The sequence below is a fragment of the Labrus mixtus genome, chromosome 19 (assembly GCF_963584025.1).
Source record: "Labrus mixtus chromosome 19, fLabMix1.1, whole genome shotgun sequence".
Classification (NCBI taxonomy): Eukaryota; Metazoa; Chordata; class Actinopteri; order Labriformes; family Labridae; genus Labrus; species Labrus mixtus.
Window position 1 is genome coordinate 6103399 of NC_083630.1, and position 26593 is coordinate 6129991.

Here is a 26593-nt window from a genome sequence, read left to right on the forward strand (position 1 = left end):
AAGGACAAGCATGGAGAGCAGGAAGGATTCAGGGAGGTAGGGGTGGTGGTGGTGGTGGGGGGGGGGATGAGGGAGATTTGGTCAGATATGAAGGCGCGGGGGTAATATGAATATAATGCCGTGTGGCTCTGTGATGTGGAAAGAAGAGAGAGAGAGAGAGAAAGGAAATAAAGAGGGTGCGATGCAGTGAAGGTGGCTGTGGTATTAATAAGCCATTGTGGGGATAATTGAGGAATGGGGGGGGGGGGGGGGGGGGGGGGGGGGGTGCTCGGGGAGGGAGGGAGAGGGGGGTGCTCTGAAAGGCTTTTTTAAACCAACTCTCCCTTCAATCTTTGATTCACTTTCATCACCTCCAGAGTGGCCACGTTGATTGTGTGAAATCGGCAGGAGGGCCTTCAATTATTGCATCTCGTCTGTACACACACACACACACACACACACACACACACACACACACACACACTTGATGGATGGATGGCATACACATATGAAAAATACATCCAGAACAACGCAAATGCACCCTCTCCTCTTCCTTACACACATTATGAAGATCCCTTGATTTTATCCAAATGACTGGGGAGAAGGAGCGAGGGGAGAGAGCTGAAACACAATAGAAAGGAGGAAGAAAAGCAGCAGAGATGGAGAAGAGTGTTGATTATTCTCTTTGTCTATTTTGTCATTAGCAGATGGGAGCTCGATAATGTAGTGGGTACTTAATGGCCGTCATACAATGGAAAATGAGGGAGAATCCTATACATAATGACATCGTGAATGGATTGAAGACTTTACACATGTGTGAGCATGTGTGCGGAGGCTTCTCTGGACAGACAAACGCATGCAAACACATTCATAAGGACCAGGAGGAACCAGAGTTGGAAGGAAACAGAGGATAAGAGCGTATGTGTGTGAATATTTGAGTGTTTCGATTTTCTTAATTCTAGTCTCAAATATGGAGGACCTCTGTTGTAATTGCATCAGTCCCGGTGTTTCTCTATTACTCTTGTATTCCTCTCATCCCTTGCTCATAAACAAATAAATTTGTCATGAAAGACCCAGAATGCATCATTCATACACACACACAAACACACACACTCAGCTTCCACTGAATATAGACTCATTCTAGGTCATGGACGGCTCTAAGCCCTCTTTAAACCAAGCCTTTATTTCCCCTGTTGCTCACTGGGAGTGTGCCATAGTGTGTGTGTGTGTGTGTGTGTGTGTGTGTGTGTGTGTGTGTGTGTGTGTGTGTGTGTGTGTGTGTGTGTGTGTGTGTGTGCGTGTGTCATTGGTCTTTGTATATAGTACTGTGTGTATGTCAAACTGGATGTTTGTGCATGCGTTTATGAGTGTTGGTGTGTTTGGTTTCCTCGTCTTAATTAAAAGTGAGATTCCACTGAGTCCCAGTCACAAAGCAGCCTCTGGGAATATTTCTAATTATTTCCTACCTTTCACGTCCCCTTCACTCTTCTATATGTGATTAGTGACAGCAAGCGGAGATTAACTGACAGTGGCGTGTATTTGCACAAGATTACAGTTGGTCCAAGTTGACAGAAATAGCTCCTGAGTGAGTAATTGTGTGTGTTTGAAGACTTTGCATCAAATGCAGAAAAAAGAAGGAACTCAATATTGCATTTTTTTTTACTGCAACAATTCTGTTTCCTCAAAACATATGCAAACATCAAAACCACAAAATAACTCCAAGTCCAAATTTACCACCAGCATGTTGACTGTTTTGACTTTCATTTGTGAACAAAAAACTGAAATGAAAGTACCTGTACACACACATTGACAGACATATACGCTCATACAGGAAGTGCACACACAGCACTTGCTGTCATGCACACACAAAAACACCTACAGGCATGCATGCTATACAAATCACCCCATATATTTTTAATATACACCAGAGGAGTACAAAGCACTAATGGCCTGTCTGCTTGCCTTGCGTGATTTAGTGAGCAGCATATTAAAAACCAAAGCTATTCATTAATATGTAAACTAGCATGCTGTCATTAATATGGGGTTGGGGTCGAGGGACCGCGGTGCAGGGGAGGAGTCGAGGGGGCAGCGGAGTCAAAGCTGCCAAACCCTGGCTTGATTGAGTTCAGCATTTGATAAGTGTGTGTGTATGTGTGTGTGTGTGTGTGTGTGTGTGTGTGTGTGTGTGTGTGTGTAACAATGGTTGTGTATGTCTTGTTAGGTAGATGAGTTTCTTAGAGGATTTGAGCGAATGTGCGTGCCTGTGTGTGTGTGTGTGTGTGTGTGTGTGTGTGTGTGTGTGTGTGTGTGTGTGTGTGTGTGTGTGTGTGTGTGTGTGTGCATTTGCATGCATCCTTGTGCGTGTGCCTTCCAGAGGTCTCCAGGTCCCCAGGGTGATTAAAGAGAATAAATATGCTTGATTACAAATGTCCTACCTCCCCATCAACTCCCCTAATGTATGCAGTTTAATTGAGCGTCACGAGTAAAGTATGAGTTATGGAATGAACAGACAGGCCAATATCTCAGGAAGGAGAGGGCGAGCAAGAGAGAGAGAGAGAGGGAGAGGGAGAGAGGGAGAAAGTAATATTCGTTTTATAAAAGAGGCATCTAATCTTGAAATATCTAAATCAAACACATTGCGTAATATGCCATAGTAATCAGTTACATCACCATCTTTACATATAAATGATAAAATGCATTCATAAGGATTCACTCATTGCTTAAACATACATCCCATAGTATGTCTTGTATTTTTCACATTTGCCATGATCCGTGATTTGGAAAACAAACCTGTGAGAAAAAAAAAATCCTCCTCAAATATGATAATAGTCATCAAAGTGGTGTAAGTCTATTTCTCAACTTGATATCTGTGTATCCAATTTCCTGTTGATCAACAATAAGCGTCTGTCCTTCAAGTTTAACATTGTTTCTTTTCTTTCCCTTAATGAACTCCTCTGAAAGACATCCCTTCCTTTGGGCTCCAGAAGACAAGGTAGACTGAATCAACTATTACTGAACTTTAAGTTGTTGCATGACTAAGGTTGTTATATGTAATTATACATATTGAACATTTCATGAAATTAGACCAATAACAAATCCAGCTGTTTCACCAGGAACAGGTTTGCTTAGTCAGCTGTTAGCTCAGCCGCTAGTTAGCCCGCCGGCCACTAGCCAGTACACTACAGACGAAAAACTTGTAGTCTTGAGTCAGGCAGGGGTCGAACCAGTGGTCTCAGCAGATAATCTACTGTCAGTAATGCATAACTCAGTTGTCGAAAACCCCAAAATATTCAATATTTCAAGAACCAAAACACACAGCAAACAGGAAGCCATCAAATATATCTGTTTTACCAGCAGTCTGCAACGCCTTACAAAACACTTTAATTAGGTTATTTTAATCAGCTTCCCACTACGCTGTCAGAAAGGAGGGTAGCCAAGTGAAAAATGTAGTTATAGGAAGTGTTCACTAGTTATAACTTAATCATCTTGATCTTCACCTACATCTCAAGTGGAAAGAAAACCATTCTCAATGAATCTTTGTTGCTATATTCACACCTCCCCTGCACCTCTAACTCATGCCTACACACTTTTACAACCCCGCACACACTCACACAGGCCCTGGCCCTTAGCAAGGTTTGCTCTAATTGGCTTATTGTCTTGAGGAGTCAGTGACAGAGGAGCCGGTAGGAGGCAGACTTTCATCTGAGGTTATTGAGAGATATAGCTAATTTCCCCATGTTTCCCTGTCCGGGCCTCGGCACTGCACACATACAGCAAACCCTCTCTGGAGGGATCATTAAGAGTCTGCCACTCTGACTCTCTCTTCCTCCCTCTCTCTCTCTCTCTCTTGCACACTTACACTCACATTCGTGCGCTCTCTCTCCAGGTCAACAACCAAATACACACAGCTAACCTTTAGAGGGGAGTGAGACGAGGGCCAGGCAGGACACACACACACACATATATATTTTTGTATTCACGGACACACAGTAACAATCAACTGAAAGGTACACAGCAACCTAACACACATGCAGGTCTATACTCACATACTAACACTGGAATCATTCATATATTGAAGGAATAGCAACCTAAATCATTCAATTGTTTGGGTGTCTCAGCTCTATTTTCATTTTCTATTCTAAAGAAATAATGAAAAAACTGCAGCAATACATTATATATCATATATACCTTGACATACAGTGAAAATGGCTTCACAGAGAAAACAGTAGATCATCTAGGGTGATTCAACTCAAACTGCAAGATACAGAGAGATCCTGAAGAAGGATATGACAAGAAGGACAGAGAATCACATGGTATATGGGTAATTTCCAATTGATATTTAAAACCTAAGTATGATGATTTAAAGAAACCCTAAGAAAGCCCAGCTGGCAGGGTGACATTTGACACAAGGTCTGTCTTGTTTTAAAAACCGGCCAATGAGCCAATCAGCTGACTTGAAAAACAAAGACATAGCAACAGATAAGCTAAACAGATGTTGACCTGTTTGTCATTAGCAATAAAATGTATGGATTGCACGGGGAACCCCCATGTACCACAGAAGGTATAGACAACACATTGAAGTACATAGGACCCAATGAATGTTTTATTGTGCAACCCCATGTTCCTGTTGGTCTCTCCACTAGATGCCATAAACCTTTGTGTAAACCTTTATCTTGGATTATGAACTTTGTGTGAGTGCGGGGGGGTTCAAGGGTTAGACTGTTGTAGAACCAACTATCTAGTTGAAGAGTGGGGGGCAGTGGTTACTTGCAGTGGTTAAGGCCATAAAAAGCCGTCAAACCTCCTCTGGGGATTTCAAAGTAGGACTACGCCCCGGGAGGGAAAGGGTACCACTAATTTACGAGCCCCTCTGCTCCTTGGTCAACAAAAATAAAACAGCTGGGGTAATTACTAATTCATTATTAACGGGCAGCATTATTTATGAGAGGCAAGAAGAGGTGCTACAGGCCCGTGGTTTCTTTGGTATCCCAACCAGACCAGAGCTGGGATGATGTGGTGAAGACCAAGCCTGAGGCGCTCATACTGTCCATGCCCATGCCTGATGCACCATCCCCTGGGTGCAGGCCGAGATGGGCTGGGGGGGGCGGATGTCGAGGGCTGGAGAAAGCCGTCCACCACTTCTCTGTGACTTGCATCTATACATGTTGTTATGGTAAGAGAAATGCAGATCACCATACAGTATGTTTTTGTAATTCATATTGCGTGTGCAATGACCCTGCATGCACACCAACATGTATGTACTTAGACATGTATCAATTCCCACATCATCTCCAAAGGCAAATCAGCGATACATACAGTCGGAATTTAGCCTTGTGATTTTTTTTTTCATGGAGCTACAGTGACCAGAAGGACCAATAATTCTCCATACTTGAAAATAAGATATCTGGAATGCATCAATAGACATTGAATTGCCATTTTTTTTGCCCTCAATAGCACATTTCAAGCAGGCCAGATGCTGGTCACCGAATCAATCTTAACTGTGGTTTCTCTTAAACGCAGCCACATACTGTCACATTCTGCAGAATTACGGAAAAACCTCTCAACGGCAGGAATTCTAATAGCTCTCGATATGATGAGAATACTGGTATTTTTAGGCATTTGATCCATCCTGAGGTTCATGGATTTAAAAGCTTTTGTGTTATGGCTGTGAAATGATACATTTGCAGGCCTGCTTAAAACTCAATTTAACCGTAGCTGCAGCATTGCCATAATGGCTACCCTCTATTTCCAGAGCTCTCCCAATCAATAACAAATTGCTGAAAGCACAAATGATTCCATTTTCTGCTCGGGGGAAACGAGAATGATGAGAAAATAGGTGAAATTGATATGTGAGGGAATATTATCAATGCTCTAAATGTCAGCAGGATGAGGTACTATGACCTTTCAGGGCCGAGGGTGAAAAAAACACAAAGATAAACCCTAAAATGCAGACAAAACAATCATGCTAATGCAACAAATCTGAAGCCTGTTAGTGATTATTCTTTTGTAGCAATGGATGACAATCAAACATGATTGCTGGCAAAGAAAACTGGTATCTCCTAGCCTTTAACTCGACTTTGGTCCATCTAAACAAAAAAAGCGTGATATTGTTCGTTACTGTGTTGTGTTGGACTGCGAACCACCAGACCATTTGGGTATCAAGTGCACTCTATCCAGCTCTTTTTCTACCAAGCAGCCAAAAATAACAACTGTAGCATCCTTTATTTCTGATATGCCAAGGCAACAACTATAAATGTTGTTGATTAATAAGAAAAAAATACATTTATCGATATAGGTAACTTTTCTCAAATGGGAAAAAAAGGTGCTTTTGGTCAAGCTACACACAGAAGCAGTTTGTTCAACGACATCTCTGTGAAGATTAAGTTTAATGGTGCAGACAGATGCTCCACTCTCAACTCATGAGATCAATCATAGGTCAATGCAGTTATCAATGGCCATCCATGGAAATACACCACCAGACACATTGCAGCTGCAAGGCTAGCCCAGTGGTTGTTATATAGTCGAGAAACAGGAGAGAACTCTGAGTGGCACAAAGGAGGTCAAAACAATAAAAGAAGGGAAAACAATACATTACCATATGTCTAATTCAGAACATTGTTAAGAACTATCTCTGTCTTATTTAAAAAAAAATCAACACAATTGGTAATCTGGCCCAAAGCTTTTCTATTTTACAAGGGTCAACTTAAAAAAAGCAAATCTAATTTGTTTGGTTAGCAGGATAAAAGGTTTTGTATAATTTTTTTGTGTAACTAAAAATGTGTTCAAGCATGTATCACTGCTTCCAAGTCTTTATATACTTGGACAAAAATATGCACATCAATGCATCTTTGGGGGCGGCTGTGGCTCAGTTGGTGGAGTCGTTGTCTCAACCGGAGGGTCAAAGGGTCGTGGGTTCGATCCCCAGCTCCTGCAGCAACATTGTCTGCTGTGTCCTTGGGCAAGACACTTAACCCCGAATTGCTTCGTCTGTGACATATGAATGCGTATGAATTGAATTAGTTACTTCTGATGGTCTCACTACATAGCAGCCTCTACCATCAGTGTGTGAATGTGCAGGTGTGACGAGTGGTGTAAAAGCGCTTTGAGTAGTCAGAAGACTAAAAAGCTATTTTTTTTCTATTGAATAGCTATACTGGAAACATGCTAGAGTTCAAACTCCCATGTTCTTTACCTTCCAATGGTTATTTATTATTTCTACATTCATATAACTGTACAATGAAGAGACCGTCAATGTGAGCTTCAAGAAAACATGTAAAAGCCCTCTAACCTTTTCATTGAATGGTTATTGTTTAACGTACATCTGGTAAAGTGTTCGAATGTGTGTGTGTGTGTGTGTGTGTGTGTGTGTGTGTGTGTGTGTGTGTGTGTGTGTGTGATTCCAGACCATCTCTTCGATGGGCCTGGCTTTGAAGGGAATGTACAAAGCCTGTGAATGTCTAGCTCAAAGGTCATGTATACGGTTTGTATTGTTGGCTGCTTTTAAAAATGCAAGGGCAAGTACATATGGGAGACTCACTTCACCCATTGAATAACTGTAATGTTTGCTTGGAATGGTAAACACTACTGTTTAGTTATAGAATGTTAAGAATGTTGTGTACAGTATGAGGAATGAACAGGTTTTATAGAATACAATTTGATCAGGTTCTGGTTAATGTAAGATGTGTCATATCATAGACCACGTTTGTTGGTTAGTTGTGTAGAAAATATGTTTGGTTTTTTTTTGCTGGAAATGTCCAGCCTTAAATCTTAGTTTTGGTCTCAATAACAACATTCAAAGAAGGGTTGTCAACTTGCTGCATTCAGCTGTTTAATATGCAATGATGTGTGCATGCACGTTGGGAAAGAAACAGCACAGTCAAATCTTTAGTCTTACTTTAAAAACATTTTAGCTTGAAATGAAATACAAAAAGGTGAATTATTTCAATTAATTAATCAATTAATCATCAATCAAGAAGAAAGTCCTTTAAAATATGTATTTTTAAGAGCTACTTATAGACCTATACTTTCAGGCTTCTGTGTGCTGCTCTTGATTTCAAACACAAAAAGTCCCACTCATTAGCGCTTACATCGGCCTCTTGGAAAGGAACAAAAGCGAGCTGAACATTTGACTTATGTGTCATTCACTTCTGTGTCATTTACTGGACAAACATCATCCTCCACCGTGCACCCCCTCAGATGAGTCAATATCATCATTTCTGTCATTACATGATTGTCTCCCTGCACAGAACAAGGCCATGGTGTACTAATTTCTCATAAGCAACAGAAGAGAGGAGTGTGTATTGTCCTCATCACGGCCAGTGCTCGGTAAAAATCAATAATGACAGGGCACATAAAGCTCAGCCAAGGCCCTCGGAAACCTCATTAGTCTAAATACCTCCAGGAGATATGTGCTAATAAATGAAAATAAAATTAACAGCGCTCACTCCAGCTCCGTTGGACTCTGATCTGACCATAGCAAGGACGTACCCTGCAGTGTTTTAAAAACCATCCTGGTTAATTATATTTTCTAGTGTGCGAGCCAGAATAAAATTAGAAGCATACTGAACTTCACAAGCCTAACCTAATATTATTATTATTTTTTATCTTCTCTGCCTCTCTCTTTGGCTGAAAAAAATGAAAAAAGATAAATCATGCAACCTTTGAAATCCCCCAAGAGTACCTGAAGGCTGGTTATGAGGGCACGAGTGAGGTGTGCATATGACGAGTGGATGTGTATTTACGTGAGATCATTAATGAACCAGACTGATAATAATAATGAAACAGCCAATGTGTAGGATAAAAAAAGCTTAGGGCGCATCATGTGTGAAGTTTGAATGGACATCACTTTAATGTGAGATTCAAAACAGGGGAACAAAATGTTAAATTCTGATTATATTTTTACAGATGATGGGAAATCCATTGAACTGATCCCAGATTAGTCTAAATAAGTCACTTTAAAATGAAATATTACAACTACAAAGAGTAAGTGTATTCTCTAAAAATACTGTTCTGTGACCTTGTACTTTTTGTTTGTTTTATTAAAAGTACTTTGGCAAAAGAAAGGATTTAACATGATTCCGTTCTGTAAAAAGTTCAGTTGTTTGAGTGCAGTAATTGGGCAAAAAAATGTAGCCTATATTACAAAGGATTTTAACTCGAGGTAACTTGGCCTTTGGTTCATTTTTATTTAATTGAATAAGTGTTCATCCTCCATTAGTTGTTTATTTAAGGCAATGGGTTTACTTGAATTTGAAACTCCCCAAAAGTCTTAAAAGTGTGCAAGATCGACCTTTTGTCTCAAGATAACGGTCAGCATTCTGAATACTGCCAATAGAAACATGAAGATAATGAAGAAACAAACCAGTGTAACCCACATGTGTCTTCTTTGGCTCTACTTACTACAGAAACCCACTGAGTGAGACGGACAAAGACCTCAAAACACCTTGACATCATCATGTGCTGCCATGATGATAGGCTGTGTCTGAGTCGTGCCACAGCCAGACAGTTCATCACTGTAAGAGCACTTAGTCTTTGCATGCTGTCTGTGTGTGTGTCTGTGTGTGTGTTTCAGGGTTAGCCAGTTGTGTCCAAATCTCACAGAGACAAAATGTCACTGAACATAAAAGAAAGAACATTTTGAAGAAGATTTCAGATTGCCTCGTATTGTTTTGGGGAGCTTTTAAATTGTGTTACCACAATTAAATTGAGATGCATTTTAAGAAACACAATACAATATTAGGGCAACGGGCAAAAGAATAATTGCACAGTGCAGCACAAAGCCAGGAAGCCCTAAAGTCTGTAACTCTTTCTAAGGCAACTGATGCACTAAAATAAACCTGATATGGTAGGTTTATAAAGCTTGACCTCTGGTTTAAGGGCTCTGGCTCTTAAACATTACACTTAACTGGCATTACCAAATGACTCACACATCTATAATATATGATAATGTCATCCATCACCATTTTAAGTTAACTACAGATTCACTTGGCACCGAAAGCACTTGTGCCACCAAAAATGACACAGGTGCTCTGGACATATTTACAGAAATAGAGCCATTAAGGGACAGTTTGGTATTTTTGAAGTGGGGTTGTATGACGTACTTGTCAATAGTAAGTATATTAGCCTGTCAGTGCTGACGGTCAGCTCAGCCCCTCTAATGAGAAAACAGTTCTCGTTACACTATAGCAGACGGGTATGTTTGTTCCATGTAATTTTGCTAATCTTGGGATAAAAATGAGCCAAAAGACAATGTCTATATTTAAAAATGTCCCAGCGCTTTACTTTTCTGCTAGCAAACCCCTTTGTTGTAGCACTACTTCGGCGAAGATGAAGATGTCGAAGACTTCGAAGATGTCTAAGAGCGGATTGTTAACATGCACTTTTCTATGGGAGCCATGATAGCAATATGATGGATTGCATTCTACCCTTACTGCCCTCCAATAAGACTCATTTCCTGCAGGTGGCTCATGCATTCTGAAATGCTAGTTGGCGATGCTACTGGGACTACAAACGGACACAAAAACACTTTGGACACACGTAAAAAAATAAACATGTTACATGCGAACAGAGTCAGATATTAAATCTGTTAACAGACCGACGTTGACCTGAATATTCTGTTTTACTGACATCAGTCTTCAAAAAGTATCCCTCAGCCTTACCTTTGGTTTCTTTCCTGTTGCCTGATGTACTCCATTTGCTCACTTATACATTGTTTTGAAAAAAATATAGTGCCCTGTGTGTGTGAGCAGTGTATATGTGTCTATGTTCTCGTTTGTTTTTGTGTACTTTAGGTGAAAGCTTGATTTGTCCTTCCTCTCAGGGGGGATATAATTGACCAGTCACTCCGGTATCTTACCGAGAGTTCAGATGCTCTCAATGTTGTGTTGAAGTGTCTGGTTTAGAGTGGACTTTTCACAGAGAATTAGGGGGCTTCTCGGCCACGATATAAATCCTGAAATGTAGTCAGACAGTCTAATCACAGATACTCGCTGTTTCTTCTTCTACAAGTTTCTTCCACTTTATCTGAGCGGCCTCTGCTCGGCTGCTCTGCACCAGCCTTCGTCTTACCTCTCCTCTGGTATTCATTTCCTTTCTCTTGATATGCTTGTCCATCTCACTCTTCCTCTGTATGTTTCTCGTATCTCCTTTTCATTATATGTATCTCACACTGTCCTTACCTGACAGCCTGATTACTTCTCCTGACTCTAACACCCTCTCTCCTTTGTTTATATGCAGCTGTATGAGGAATTTATCACAATTTTAACATTGGTGAAAACGGCCTCTGCGGGACGTATAGATGGGGCGTAAGGGGAAAGGTGTGAATTTTTGAGTGCTTTGCATGTGTGTCCATGTGTGAGTAAGTCTATGTGCATGCTGATGTGTGCATGTGTGTGTGAGCTTGGCATGTGTGTGTTGACCATGGAGGTATACCGTGGGCCATTTGTAGCGGCCCAGTGCGCCAACGAAATTGCCTCTGGGTGTGGGGGTGCTCACAATGTTCTGGACCATTAGCTCAAATAAGTCACAGCCAAAACTCTGAGTATCTGTCTCACTGGCCAAATGACAAACTGTGCATCCTCCTAAATCCACGCTGCTGCCAAGCAGGCGGGAGAAGAGAGGGAGAGAGAGAAACAGAGACAAAGACTATTGAGGCAGTCTTCCCCCCCCCAAAAAAAAAAATAATGCAAACCAAACAAACGTAATGAAGTGGCGTAGCCTGCAGTGTTTTAAAACGATCCTAGTTAATTATTGTTGTCTGGGCTTCATAACACAACAATGGGTCGCACACACACACACACACATATTATTAATTTCCAATTTTTTACTGTCAGTGTCCAACCTTCAACAAACACTACATTTTTGAACAAACACAGATGTGCGGGGGCGCCAATGGCCTGAGGTTAGGGCAAGCCCCATGTACGGAGGCCTATAGTCCTCCAGGGGGGGCGGCCAGGGTTCAAGTCCGACCTGTGGCTCCTTTCCACACTCTCTCGCTCCCTGTTTTCATACTTTATCCACTGTCCTATCAAATAAAGGCATTAAAGCCCAAATATATATACTATTTAATTTTTTTAATACGGACGTGTGCAAGACTTTTTCACACATGTTTACACTTTTAACAACTTTAAACTGCTTTTAATGTTCCAGGAAATGTTTCCAAAACCCCGCAAAAAAGATCCCTAATCCCGAATGTTTATCACAGCGCTTTACAAACCGAACCCCACACATCACTTCCTGTCATTTGCCCGTCAACGTCCTTATTTGCTCTTTTGTGGATCTCTGTGGTTTCAGTTAGCTCTAGACTTTGTGGTGCTGGGTTTTAACCAAGATAGACATGAAAGCAGTGAATTATCGCTAATATGCTATCATTGATTTTTGTTATCACACCTTGTATGGTTTTGCAGTATTAAACAATGTAATAGAATATCTAATATTCTGTCTCCTGTGTAGGCCTCAGATAGAGTTCTATGTTCCTTAATAAACTTTTGTATGTTTATATAGTAAGGTCCTACATGAAATACAGAAACCCTGTGCCCCTGCGTGACATGCTTTCTAATTGTCTTTGTTTGAAAACTTGGGCTTTTATTTTACGATGGACCTCCTCCACAGAGCCAATGTCAGGACAAAAGTACTAAATATTCAATGGACCACATGCACTCTATGGATGAAAATACATTAGAAGGATAGGGCAAAGTGTAAATCATAAAATAAAGACTACCTTCATGTGCACACACTAGCCACACGACCATTTGGAGCCACAGCTCTCGCTCATTGTTTATTCTGCCTTTCTTCTGTTGTTCTTTAATTCATTTTTCATCTGCTCATCGTGCCTGTGTGTGTCCGGGGCAGCAGGCACGGCAAGCACTGCCCTCAGTAAGGATATTGTATTACTCTTACGTGCACACACACTCAAACTCTCAGATGCATGGGAAAATACGCTTGTGTGCACAATCGCGCACACGAACCGTCCTCTCTAGAGTAAATGAAGTCTTAGAATTCTTGAAGGCACCCCCAGTCAGAGACAGACTTTGTTTTATTCATCTTCTCAACCCCCCCCCCCCCCCCCCCCCCCCCCACCCCGCCTTTCCCTCGTTCTGCACCTCCACACGTCAATTTTGCATGTGGGTACTCTTTTCCTAGTTGCCACTCTTCACCTGACTCTCCAGGCTGAGATCAGAGTTGGATGTGAATCCCCTCTTGGGGACATGCAGGAGCACAGAGCCCACAAAAACGACACATGCATGCAACTGGATACAGCACACCTGAAGCACGTTTCAACTGGTTTCATCATATCACACCATCATATCGCTTGATGTGCGAGGGTCCAGGAAGTAGGCCTTCGGTTGCAGCTAGGTGTTTGTTTGTTTGTTTGTTTGTTTATTTGGATACAACACTACTGTCCTTCTCCTCAGAAGGAACAGTTTTTATTATTATAAGCTTGTAACACCTGACACTGTCACGTTCAAGATAACCTTTTTCTTTCTTTGTTTGTTTACCCATAAAGGGGAAGATCCCATACGCACATTTAATGGAAATAAACACTTAAGGATGAAAAGGCACTACATCACATTATGACACTATAATTTAACCGTGATAAAAGAAAAAGTGTTGTTTACAGGTATGACCCCACCTTTACAACCTCCCAGGGAACATAAAAGAACTTGTGTTTAAGACGCTTCACGCTCTGACAGCGCTGTCTGTGTGGGAGAGATACAGGCTGTAACTAACTCCTCTCCGCTACCTGTGTGAGGGTATAAGTGACAGCTACACCACAACAGCCTTGACCAAAAGTGTTGAAAACTGTTTTTATTTTTATTTTTAAAAAGGAAACAATTTACAGCAAATAAAATGAAGGAAGTACAGCAGGATTAACTGTGTATTTCTCCGCTCGTAATGGTGTTTGTGCTCTTTGGTGTAAAAACATCTCAGTCTTCACTTTGACTTCCTTCACATGATGTGCAGGTAATTTACTTGTGCAGTTATAGCAGTGTGGTCATGATTAGCCGAGCTACACTTCATTCGTGCAAAACTCAATTTGTTAAGTTAAACAACTTTTCAAGGACACACTGGTTGACAGTGCTGGGCTTTAGACATTTCTTAAAGGAACCAGGAGCAGAAATATATCAGGAAAAATCAATCAACACAGAAAACAGCCAAGACCAAGATGGGTTTTTTTTCTGTAAGTATGTTCTTCAAATGCCCATCACAACCCACTGTGAAACACAAAATGTCCAAAATATAGTATAATATAATGTAGCCTCAAGCTGCTGGGCTTATATGAGATATTATAATTATAGTAATATGATAGTAATACTGATGATAGAATATGATAATGATGATGATGGTTTTGAATATGACGATATCTAGAATGGTTTGGTTGTTCGATTGCAATCGACAGACCATGTTCTACTAAATCAATATAATGCTATAAATGCATTAAATATAAAAGTAATTTAAGCAGTTGGTCACACAAATACCTGAATGTGTACCTGGAAGTATTTGGATTACACAGAGCCTCATATGGGTTTTATAACTCCGCAGCGACAGCCATCATGCCTAAAAAGACTCTCAAGTGCAAAACCTACAGAAACTGAAACTCAACAGAACTCGACTCAACAGGAAATCCCAGGGGTAAAGCTGTCATAGTGCCGGCCATGGATATGATTGCAAAGCAATGACTGCTTGTCAACCCAGATGTCACTAAACAAACTGTAGAGAAGAAAAAAAGGGGAAAACTAAGGATGTTGTGTATTCCAATTTCGTAGAAACACATGAAATATTCATTTATATATAGAGACCAAGTTTTGAAGAAATGTATCTGCAGGAGGATGATGCTGCAGATCAGATTCCCTCACTTAGAACCAATGAACCTTCATCAGAGAGTGCTGCATTCAAATTCATTAACTCTGAATCCCGGCCTAAGAAGGAACTGAGTTGCTGAAGCTCCGACTTAGGAGGCAATCGCATTAAGCCGGAGTTTTTAACAGTTAAGACCTCTAACCAGAAAAAGCAGCTTTGAGTTGGAAAACGTGTGTGAAACAGGGAGTCGAACCTCGGCCTAACCACCTCATTTGTCTTCGTCTCTACGCCGATGGAACAATGGCTTTTGTTTAACCTTGTTTGATTTCCCTCTTAGCGCTGATCCCCTGACGAAGAGGACTATTATTGGGCCTCTCAGAGAGGCATGTTTCACTAACGAGCGATCACTAATGAAGGCTTTAATGTAGGATTAATTACACTCCAAATTGAATGTCTAATTGCTTTTATTCCCTCCTGATGAAATATGCTCCGGCTGCCACTTCAATGCCATCTGTTGTAATTAGAAAAAGAGAAAGAGAGAGAGGGAGGAGAGGGGGGAGGAGGCCGAGGGTGGGAGATGGATTGTTAGGTGCAATAGATAAGACCTTTTCAGTCGCTAAAGTTTTTTTTTTTTTCGGTCCTGTTCACAGATTATGCCTTTTGCATAACAAATTATCCCTTTTTTTCCATCACCTTCCCTCCCCTTTCCTCACCTCTCCTTCATCCCCGTCCTCCTCCCCCGCCGCCCGCTGTGCCTTTGATTCCACCTCTCTGATAGATGATAGGAGCTGATCTGTTTCCCCTTGCTAATTGCGTCCTCTGATGAGTTTAGGCAAACACATTAGCTAATTGCATTTGTGCTTCTCAGACACTGCTTGATTGATAAAGTGCATATGAAGCTGAATCATTGCACTGTTTGCTGGTTATTCATCTAAATGGCAGGCAACACACACACACACACACACACACACACACACACACACACATGCACGCACACAGAGGGAGGCAGAAATGACAGAGTGTGATTGATGTTGTGTTTTAAGAGATTGTTTCTGATCTTATTAAAAATCATTGATTTCTTCTAACTGTGTTTATTCGGTGATGTTTGATTACTGCGAGCAATTTGAACCGTAATGTTTTATAGAGTTTTTGCCTGTGTGCTTAAGACAAGTCAAGTTTGAATTCACAGTATGCACAGTTCTCCGTGCTTTTCTGAATAAAGAAATATCTTTTATCACAAGTAAAAAATCTGAGTGAACTGTCTTGGTAAGCTTCAAACACAGTTTCAATGCCCTTTGTACGACGTCTATAAGCCTCTAGAAGTCTGAAGAGGGTCGAACACCATGCCCGTAGACCTGAGCTTTTGATTTTAGAGGTCATGAACACTGTATATCTTACTCAAAAAATGGGTCCAGATTCATTTGAATTCATGAAGTTGGAGCTCTTGAGACTGAGAGCACAGGGGAGGCTAACCCTAGTCTCAGGGGTTAGGGGTTAGGGTTAGGGCTCCACACAGTTCCACTGTGTGCCACCCAGCAGCCTACAAGTCTACCTGTTTCTAGGACTCGGTAGGCTGTGAAACTGAATTGCCCTTCTGGGATTTATAAAGTTATTTTCATTATTTACAGTGCATTAAGACACCTGGCATGCCATGTGGAAGCATACATTGGGTTACACTCATTGATGCACAGTTCACACCTACTTGACACCTATGTGTAAGTTGAAAAGATCACTACTGTAGATAACTTTATTTCTTTCCATTAGCATCCCAACTACTAAGCTGCTTCACAGAAAAAAAGGTCATCATTCAATTAAAGGTAGAAATAATGGTGACCTCGGCCAGTTGAGGTCAGGTATTCATTTTGAGCTATATGGTTGACCTTAGGGAGCATATCTTTACATTTATGGCATTTTATTCAAGTTATACTTAAAGCTATGCAATAAGGATTTTGTGTTTAAGAAGAATTAAAGAAACCAGCTGGTTACTACATTGATTTACCAATTTTTGTAGAGAGACAGAAAATGCAGAAAGAGAAGAGTGTGAACACAGCAGAGGTGTTCAACAACAATCAAGCCATGGAGGTTGTGGTGCGTGTGCTGCGTGTTTTGACCACTAGCCCACCTGATGCTCGGAACTTGTAATTTCTGTAGCCCTGTGCTGTGTTTTCACACAAAAGCCTGTGCCAGCTGCTGTGAAAAGGTTCAAGGTTCACTTTCACCCTCTACACTTCTGTTGACATGTCTTCTTCTTCTTCTGCCCTCAATTCACTTTAAACACGCCGAAACAAACACATCTGGGATATTCTATCATTATAACAATGCAGCAGCACATGTACAGGGCCAATAGGTGGGCCATGAGGCTATTATGCTCCATAATGGTATTATGTTCTCCAGCTCACATTAGCATCTCAGTGAATGGACGTGTGGCAGGTGTGCTTTGTAGCAGCACTCTGCCTCTGTCCGATAAGACAATGACACAATATGACGAGAAACAACGCTGGTTGTCGGCAATTGTCCTCGTAGAAAAAGATGACACAGTTGTCAATAGCCATGCTCCGTGTGTGTGTGTGTGTGTGTGTGTGTGTGTGTGTGTGTGTGTGTGTGTGTGTGTGCGTGCGTGTGTGTTAGAAGGACTCCCCTAGGAGCAAATGGCTTTAAGCAACACAAGCGCCTGATCAATACATCAATATTCAGCTTAGGAGGTCTGACGACACACACATTTACACACACCCTCGCAAACACTCTACACGCCGGCACGTACACATTTATGCCCCAAGATACACACAAAAACAGACACGCTTCAGGCTCGGCTGTGTGTGACCCTTGGCTAATCAATTTTTCGCCACATGATAGGGACGCCACGCGCTGCCATCATCACTGCTGCATCATTAGACTGTGACACACACACACTCAAACACACACACACACACATAAACTATTGTTATAAAAAAAAGATTATAGTCAACAAAGACAAAGATGGCTGTGATTAACATCTTGCCCATTCTTTGCCAACGACTAACACACACTCACACACACACACACACACATATGTATGCGCACACAATGACACACACTTGTATGTGCTGACCTCACCCCTGCAGCTACAGCTTATTGGATGGATGTCAGCTTATAGCACCGTATGTATTGTGGTTATTGTCATTCTAATGACCGACTGAAACAACAGTATGGAAACCAGGGGAGATGGAGCTTGTGTCTCCGGATAATCCGACTGTCCACACTCCACACACAGCGATTGGTCACGGCTAGGGGTCTGCCAAGTCAGATAGCAAACCATGCACGTGTGCGTGTCCCACTGGGATTCTGCATGGGTGTGTGTGTGTGCAAGAAAGAAGACAGTAAGAGGGTTCTGACCTTACGTGTGTATGTATCTCCAGCTTTATGAGAGGGTTGTATAGAACTGTTGTCCCGACCTTAGTCCAGGTTTTGATTTTATTAACAAACTTGTTGAAAAAGTCATGACTTAAATTATAATATAAGAAGTTGCAAAAAGTAGATAGAAGGTCCTTGAATTGAAATCACTGTCCTTCATTGGAATAGTTTCGCTTTTATTTGCACAGTTTGAAGGTTCCCCCAACAGAATTGACTTTCATTTGTAGTAATGTGTGGTCTGTAGTCTACCTCCTGCATTAACACATTTTCAAAAACTAGCTTATAATTGGATTTCAGTTGAAATATAAAACACAGAAGGTATGCTTGTACCAAAGCTATGCGTTTTAATGATGTGAGAACCAAAAACATGATTCCATTAACCTCTCTTGTAGTGTGACTGGAAAACCCAAACCTCCTGCATGGTTTCATATCACTATGAACAACTGACAAACTATGTAATTTGGATGAAGCAACCTTTGATTTCCATCTTGTTTTTATTGTTTGTGCTGCTTTGAGTTGATGCAGGACTTTCACTGTTGAACTATCTCTGTCACCACCCCCCTTCCTCTGCTCCACACACACACACACACACACATACACACACACACACACACACACATACACACACACACACACAGTACACCATGTACACAAGCCCATCCAGTGAAGTAAACATAATTCAATTGCATATCTGGCTAACGCGATTCAATTACACCAAGGCATTTAAACCAATCACTCCCATGGTCTTCATTCAAATCAGTGACATCACTCTGACCATTTGTGGCACCACTTAGGCAGTAATGAGCCAAATGAAAACGGAAATGTGCCACTGAGAACATCACAACAGGCTGCAGAGGGTTAATGAGTTAAATGGGGGTTCTGTTTTTTTTTATGGTCGGGATTAATTGACTCGCGGCAAGCAAACAAACAAACAGATGAGGTCTGCATTAGGGATGTTAGTGAGCACTTTTAAAACTTAAAAGGAGTAATGACGTCAGAGGAATGATTTAAAAGTGGTCAAACGTTCTCAGAATAGGAGTAATTATCGCAGGGAGATGATCGAGAGCCATTTGGTTTCATCAGTCATGTAAGGCCCCGAGGTTAAATATGTAAAATGGACCACACAGTAAACAACTCGATGGCTTGAAATGAGGTCAGTCAGAAAAGAGCTTTTAGTGCAATTCTCTTCTTTTTTTCTGTTTGTGCTTTGATGTCTGAATACGTTTTCAAATCTGGCCACAGCACCGGTCTCTGAACTTCCCCTATGTTGTCAAGAAAATGTATTGTTTTGTGGTTGATGTCTTGACCTTATTTAGCGTACAGTTACACACAGAATGGCAGAGCAAAGCGTGGAGTGAAAAACACACACACAGCAGCTGTCAGCGGACTTTAAAATGGCAACAGTTATTGACTTTGAAATGTTAAAATGCGTCACACTATGCAGAGTTGCTGTTCGGTAAGTGGTTCCATCGCTTAAGTGAGCGGTAATTGTACCCTGTGTGCGCCTGTGCGGCCTGTGGATATGCAGCACTTCTTGTTTTTTCACTGTTAGCCAGACTGTGTGATTACCAGCATGGAGGTGATATTGGAGCAATAAGAAAAACAAAGCATACAAGCTGAGGACTAATCCACTCATTCCCACAAGGGGAGAGGGTGATTGGAATGGCTGAAAAGTAATGAAAATAATTCTTTCAAGGTTTAACCTTTTTTTTTTTACGGGGTTTAACCCTTCAGAGGTCACCCGACATGAGCTCCATTCCTGGGAGAGTTGATGAATGTTTTATTTACGGGCTGAGGTGAATAATCTTGAACTGTCTTCCTGCTTTTCTCTGAATTTATAGACACTAGATGCACAAAGTCACTTGGACAAAAAACTGTAAACATGTACATAGATCCTATAAGAGGAGTTTATTGAACATGTGTGACAGAAAAAAGGTAATATCTGAAAAGGCAGTATTTATCGCTCCCTCTATGTGCTGTTTATTTTTTCTTGGCATCATGGCGGCACCTGAATTATATGAACAATCCTCTTAACTGTACAAATTGTTCCACAGTCTTAATTTTTTTTTGTTGTTTTTACAAATATCACTGAATGTTGTATTTATGAGAAGCTTAAGAGAAATATTTACTCAGGTATCAAAGTGTCCTTGGCCATTAATGTGTTGGAGAAATGTTGGAAAATGCTACCTTTACCTTGTCAGGAATAATAAAGCTACAACGTATTAGTATTTATTTGATAAAATATGCATTGCCTGTTGTGACAAGTCCAAAAATGATCTGAATCTGTGTTTCCACTCAGCTCAGTGGACTCTTTTAGCATCTGTCAGCTCGTTGTTTTGCTCAATAAACCAGCAACTTTATGGTTTCCTTTTGCCTCTCCCCTCAACTTTGTTTCCAACTACACTGTAAAAAATGGACTGCATGCTACCTGCCCAACAACAAACAAAGGAACATGCCTGTATAAAGGGAGGTCATAAGCCGCCAAATATTTCCTTCAGGAGTTGGTTACACAAAAGCACCGTGGTATGAAAGACTGCAGGGAGTACCAAAAAAGTAAGCATTAAAAAAGTGATGTGGTGTTTCACCTGAAATACACATTGTGAAAAAACATGTCAGGCTGTTTTGGTGACTGTATCAAGCAGAGTTTTTTTTTCACTTTAAGAGTTTATATGTTGCAAAGTGAGACTTTCCTTCAGAGTGGAATTAAATGGAGAATACACAAAAGATCGGATTTAAAGGATCTTTTTTCTCGATCTCCCAAAGCGCTCACTTTCTTCCATTGGTGTTCAAAGAAATTACCTTTTCTTTTCTGCATTTATATCCAGCTCAATTTGGGCTTTGTATAAACTTAACCTTAGCAAGTCAAGTGCCACACAAAAGAACCAGACAGAAGTGAAAGAAAGACTGAAAACTCAGCTTTTAATTGGGTTTATGTAAGCCATAAGCTTACAGACAGATTGCATGGTTTCATGCTTTCTTCCTGGGCTTTTGAGGACTAAACTCTGAGGCATTGAAACATCAGATGAGCTATGTTTTTTAGTTTCAGTACATCACTTGCTCAATCACACGCCTCCTTTCACTTTAAAGTTCCATCAAAAGCTGTGCTTTGATATATTGTGATGTATGGGTCAGCCTGTACCCGAGCCTTTCAAGGTGGAAAAGAGAAGTATATGTTTTTTTCAAAACTTCACACATCACAGATGAGACTGCTGCTCCTCCGTTCATTCTCATAAGCTTGAACTTCTGTAAAACAGGGCCAGATTAAAAATGAGGAACAATTCAATTTTTTTTCACCCTTGGTTAACTTTATAAACAGACACACGGTTTTGAGTAGGCCATTATTGCCGGGCAGCCTTCATATATTCTGACACAATGATGCCTGTGTGCTTTTCTTGGAAGCTTCGCTCAAGTTGTCACATCATCAGAAGGTTGCACAAACAGATGAATGAAATTAAAAGGGCATTCAAAAAAAGAACTGAGGTGAAGAAAAGGGCAAAGAAGAAGAGTAGAGTCATGGCAGAAACATCCCCCATGAGGGACAATGCTGATTATATAAAGGCCTTAGAGAAAGTGATGAAAGAAAGCAAAGTATCAGAGAGTAAAGCCTGTTCTTACTTTTCATATATCATCCATCTTTACACTGATCTTTCCTCTGAATATCTCAGGATGTGACCAGCTCAAAATATAGATCGCAATGTCTATAATGTATCCCCTTACGTGTATTAATCAACTCTATTGACCTCACTTTCACTCCGCACGCCGCTCTGATTGTTTGTTTACCATTAGGGCCCAGTGTCTTGCTTGTTCAATGGCCCACCTCCATCTGCATATAAACAATGAAACTATCAGCTAGGTAACAAGAGCGGGGACAGCAGCTCAATACTGCTATGAGAGGTCTCCAATAATCAGCCGTGTTGGAGGCAGGCGGGACGCAGGCAAATACAAGCAAGAGGTATTGACAGGCGCTGGTTGCCTTCAATCAGCTTATATCTACTGGCAGGGAAACAAGCGGCACTCTGCGTGGACCCGGAATTATCACTGATGAAGACATCAGTCGGAAAAAAAAAAGAGAGGTGAGGGAATAAGGAGAAAGAGGAAATAAGAGAGGAGGGAGTGAAGGGGATTTCCTGATGAATTGAGACTTAACGCTTGTGAGAGAAGCAACAAAGGATACATTTGTTTTTATTTTAACGTTTGACCTTTATTCTTATTCCTCTAAGATGTTTGGACTTGCAGATTTAATTTCTGGGATGTTGGAGCGTAACAAAGTCACTAAAATGTGTCAGTTTGGGAGAGGAAAACACACAGTCAGATGATAAATCAGGTTTATAATAAAGCACATCTTAAGCAGGACTCAATTGGAAGAGGAAAAAAAGTCAAATGGCAAAATGATTTCCCAAACATTTCAGTTGTGAACATGCAGAAACAGTTCTCAGAGCAGATTCTTGGCATTCAATTCTTGTCAAAGTTGTGTGCAGAAACTTCTCCTGCAGTTTGAGGTTTTTTATTTAAAAAAAAAAAAAAAAAAGCTATTTTAAGGGTCAGCCTCCAAAAGAAATTCTAATCCTACAAAAGTACGACCCAATAGAGATTTCACACATTTACATTTTTGGTGTGGGCGGGACAACTTCAAATGTCTCTTCCATTGCTCTGACCAGGATTAACTTAAAGATTGGCTCTTATTCAAATCTTGCATCAAATAGATTGTAAGTCCATCATTGCAGTAATGGTGATCAAATACTCACTTTTGAATGATGGAGAGATGGAATCAATTCAAGCCTGATTGCATGATACACACACTCACACACATGTCCATACACACTTCAAACCCCAGTGGTGTGGAAGCTGCCAACACATAATTTACATAATCACTCCTTGTTCGATGTTTGGCTCCCCTGTTTTGGTAAAATATGCTTAACCTCTTCACACACAGGCACACACACACACACACACACACACACACACACACACACACACACACACACACACACACACACACACACACACACACACACACACACACACACACACACACACACACACACACACACACACACACACACACACACACTGAAACCCGGCCACGTATTGCTGTTTTGCTTGGGTCATATTAAGGTCAGTAGTAAATTGGCTGAGGGCAGCAGGCCTCACAGCTCTTAGTTTATGGAGGCAAATTAATTAGTGGGCCATGCAGCAGCGTGAAAACAACACATTAAGGATGCAGTTCACGTTGCACTGACTGCAATAAGACGTCTAAATATTACTAAATATGATGTTACTACTCATTGCTCTGCCATGGAGCAAAGGTCACTGGCACAGGACTGAATTTAGTCGAAAGGTTTATGTATGTGTATATATATATATATATATACATATATATACATATATATATATATATATATATATATATATATGATATCACCAAAACGATATGATTCATGTTGTATCTATCAGTCGGTTGACATAAATGACAATCAACCTCCAGACACATTTTTCTTCATGTACTGATCTTGTTTCATAAAAACTAGATGTGAGGTTGTTTGTTTTAAGCAGCCGACTCGGCAGCTTTTTCGTACAAACTGAATCTGAAAAAACTCTAAAAAAGGAAGAGATTCTACGATTCTAATCAATTTTATAAACAATTTGTTGCTTAACTTGTATATAAAGCAAAATATTCAATGGTTTGATGTCTTAAATATTGGGAGTTATATATATATATATTTTCTATTTTATGACATTTTTGAAATTGTTTGACTTCATGATTTAGCTAAACTAAACGTACATTCACTTTGTGTTTGAGCACCACACCAAATGAAGAACTTTGGCAGCAGTTTCAATAAAGATTTTTAAATGAATAAGTTCAGAACATCAGAAGTGAAACCTGAACTTGATTTTTTTTAATCTTCTTTTCTCTCTCTGTTTGATTTCTGCTGTCATTATATCTGTTCACTCTGTAACCATCTTTACTGTTACCCAACACCATGTTTGTATTTTTCAGAACTACTCTTTTCTGTACAATAAAAGCCAACATGTAATGGGGAGCTGATAACCTAGTGGTTATGTTGCGCGCCACATGTATGGGGGCTTCACTCCTCGTCACAGTGGCCGTGGGTTCGAATCCCTCGTGGGACCTCAGCCCTCTGTTGCATGTCATCCCCTACTCTCTCCTCTCAACATTACCCGTCTCTCCTCAGCTGTCCTATCTCATAAAGGCAGAAAGGCCCAAAAAATAACATGTAAAAGTTCTATTCACTTCCAGTTGTGGTCTGATTCCCCACATGGAGATAGTGATTCAGTCACCAAACAGTCAGCACACTCACACACCTTTTCATCTCTTCCTCTCTGTGCTCTGCTGTGTTGGGCTGCTGAATCATCAGCAGCAGAGAAACTCCTCTCACAGCTGCTGTCAGTCAGAGCGGCACGGTTCAGGCGGTGACAGGGGAACAGTTGGCAGCTCGGGGGCCTCGGGCCAACCCCGACCATATGGCAGACGCTGCAGCACCGCTGTGTCATACTCTGGCATGTTTTAACGACCAATTAGGCTCATTAGGCCTTGATTAGAGACGGTGAAGCCTGGGGGAGTCACACAGGGAGATGAGAGGAGGGGTGACGGTGATGACTTATCAGGGGAAAGAGGATGGTGGAGGGAATGAATCAGTAATGATGTGCACTCACTGCAGCAGAAAGAAAAATTAGGAACAGGTGTTCTTTTCCTTGAAATAGCTGGACCAGCTGAACTCAGGTGAAAGTATTGATCATACATTGAGTTCATTTATCAAATCAATTTCTTACATGGAGGTGGAGATGTAGAGAAGAAGAGGGTGAGGAAGGTAAAAAAAAAGTTTGCAGGGCTGATAAGTGGTTATGCGTTACGTTTGGTTCAACTGTTTTACGACACAGCAGAGATTATTTTGTAATGTTCTTTCCCTCTTGATATTGATTTGTATTTTTGAGTATTTGCAGATCCAGAGTAACCCCGATACAACCGCATGTCATTCCCCACTCTCTCTCTCTCTCTCTCTCTCTCTCTCTCTCTCTCAGATTTACGACTATCCACTATTCTATCCTATACTAAGGCCCAAAAAGCCCAAAAATCTTTAAAAAAAAACAAAACAAGCATTAACCTCTCTTCCATCACCAGATTCTGACCTCAAACTATCTATGGAGCTAATTGGTTCTGGTATCAGATTTGTGGATGTATCATCACAAGTATCTTATAAGTATATTTGCAATATCACAGGAGAAAATTCACACAGCAGATCTGGATATAACCACCTGGTGATAGCCAAAATGATGATTAAACAACAGGGAAGGGTTAATGAGACTGAGAGTGAGAGGGTGTTTAAAAGGGAGAGAGAATGAATCATGGACTGAGTAATGGAAGTCGGAGTGAGTCAGTAGATGAAGAAACAAATTCTAGAAACTGAGAATTAGACACAAAAAGGATTATAGAAGAAAAACAACATACCCCCTTCTCCTATCTTTAATACCATTTGAACCGCTCTCATTTCATCTCTTCAAAACACATCCAAGTATTTTCTCCTCCTGTTAATCTCATTGTTTTTTACGCCACATATCTCAGTCACTGGACTGACCAGGCTAAAACAAATCTCTTTAACATGCAGGGGAAATGTGTTTTTGTGAATATATAAAAATGTTAAAAAAACACACACAGAAGACAACTCTCACTAACTGCCAATCGCCGTCATCTCCTGGCATTTAACCGTGTGTATGTGTTTTGGTGTGTGAGTGGTCTGCAGGGGATTATAGCTCTAATGATAATTCTACATATGGTGGCTGGATAAACCTGCCTGAGCACACAGATCATAAATCCAATCTGACGATGATAATCCTTTTGCCAGATGAGGAATTAATAGCAAATGTTATGCGGTGGTCAGAAAGGGAAGATGTGTTTGTGGTGGTGGGATGCTGAGGAGAGGCGTGTTTACCCCAAACAGATTAAAGAACAGAGGAGAGGGGATTCATTATATATGAATTATTATATTTCACATTTGTATTTCTTTAAATAGGTTTTACATTAGTTCTCTTAAATGATGTCAATAAACGAATATACTCTTTAAAGAGAATTCCTGCATAATCATGTGTCCGTATTCCTGCTGCCTACAGTGCTTGCATCTAGAGAGAGACAGTGTCATTTTTTCCTCCTCTTTTTTTTCTATTGTGTGAAGTCACCCTGCACTAATCCTACAGTGTTGTTATTAAGCTCAGGGCCATGGAAATGGACAGGGTGTAAGACATGCAGAGTGCATATAAGCCAGATTAGCGCTGAAACACCCCCACAAACATTGTCGCCATATTCAAATTCATTTTTCTGTCTGTGTTGTGCTCAATAGGCTGTTCTGCTGTTGTGTGCTGTTGACAAGAAGAGGGGGGGGGGAAAGGCCAGGGTTAAGTTATTTAGTGA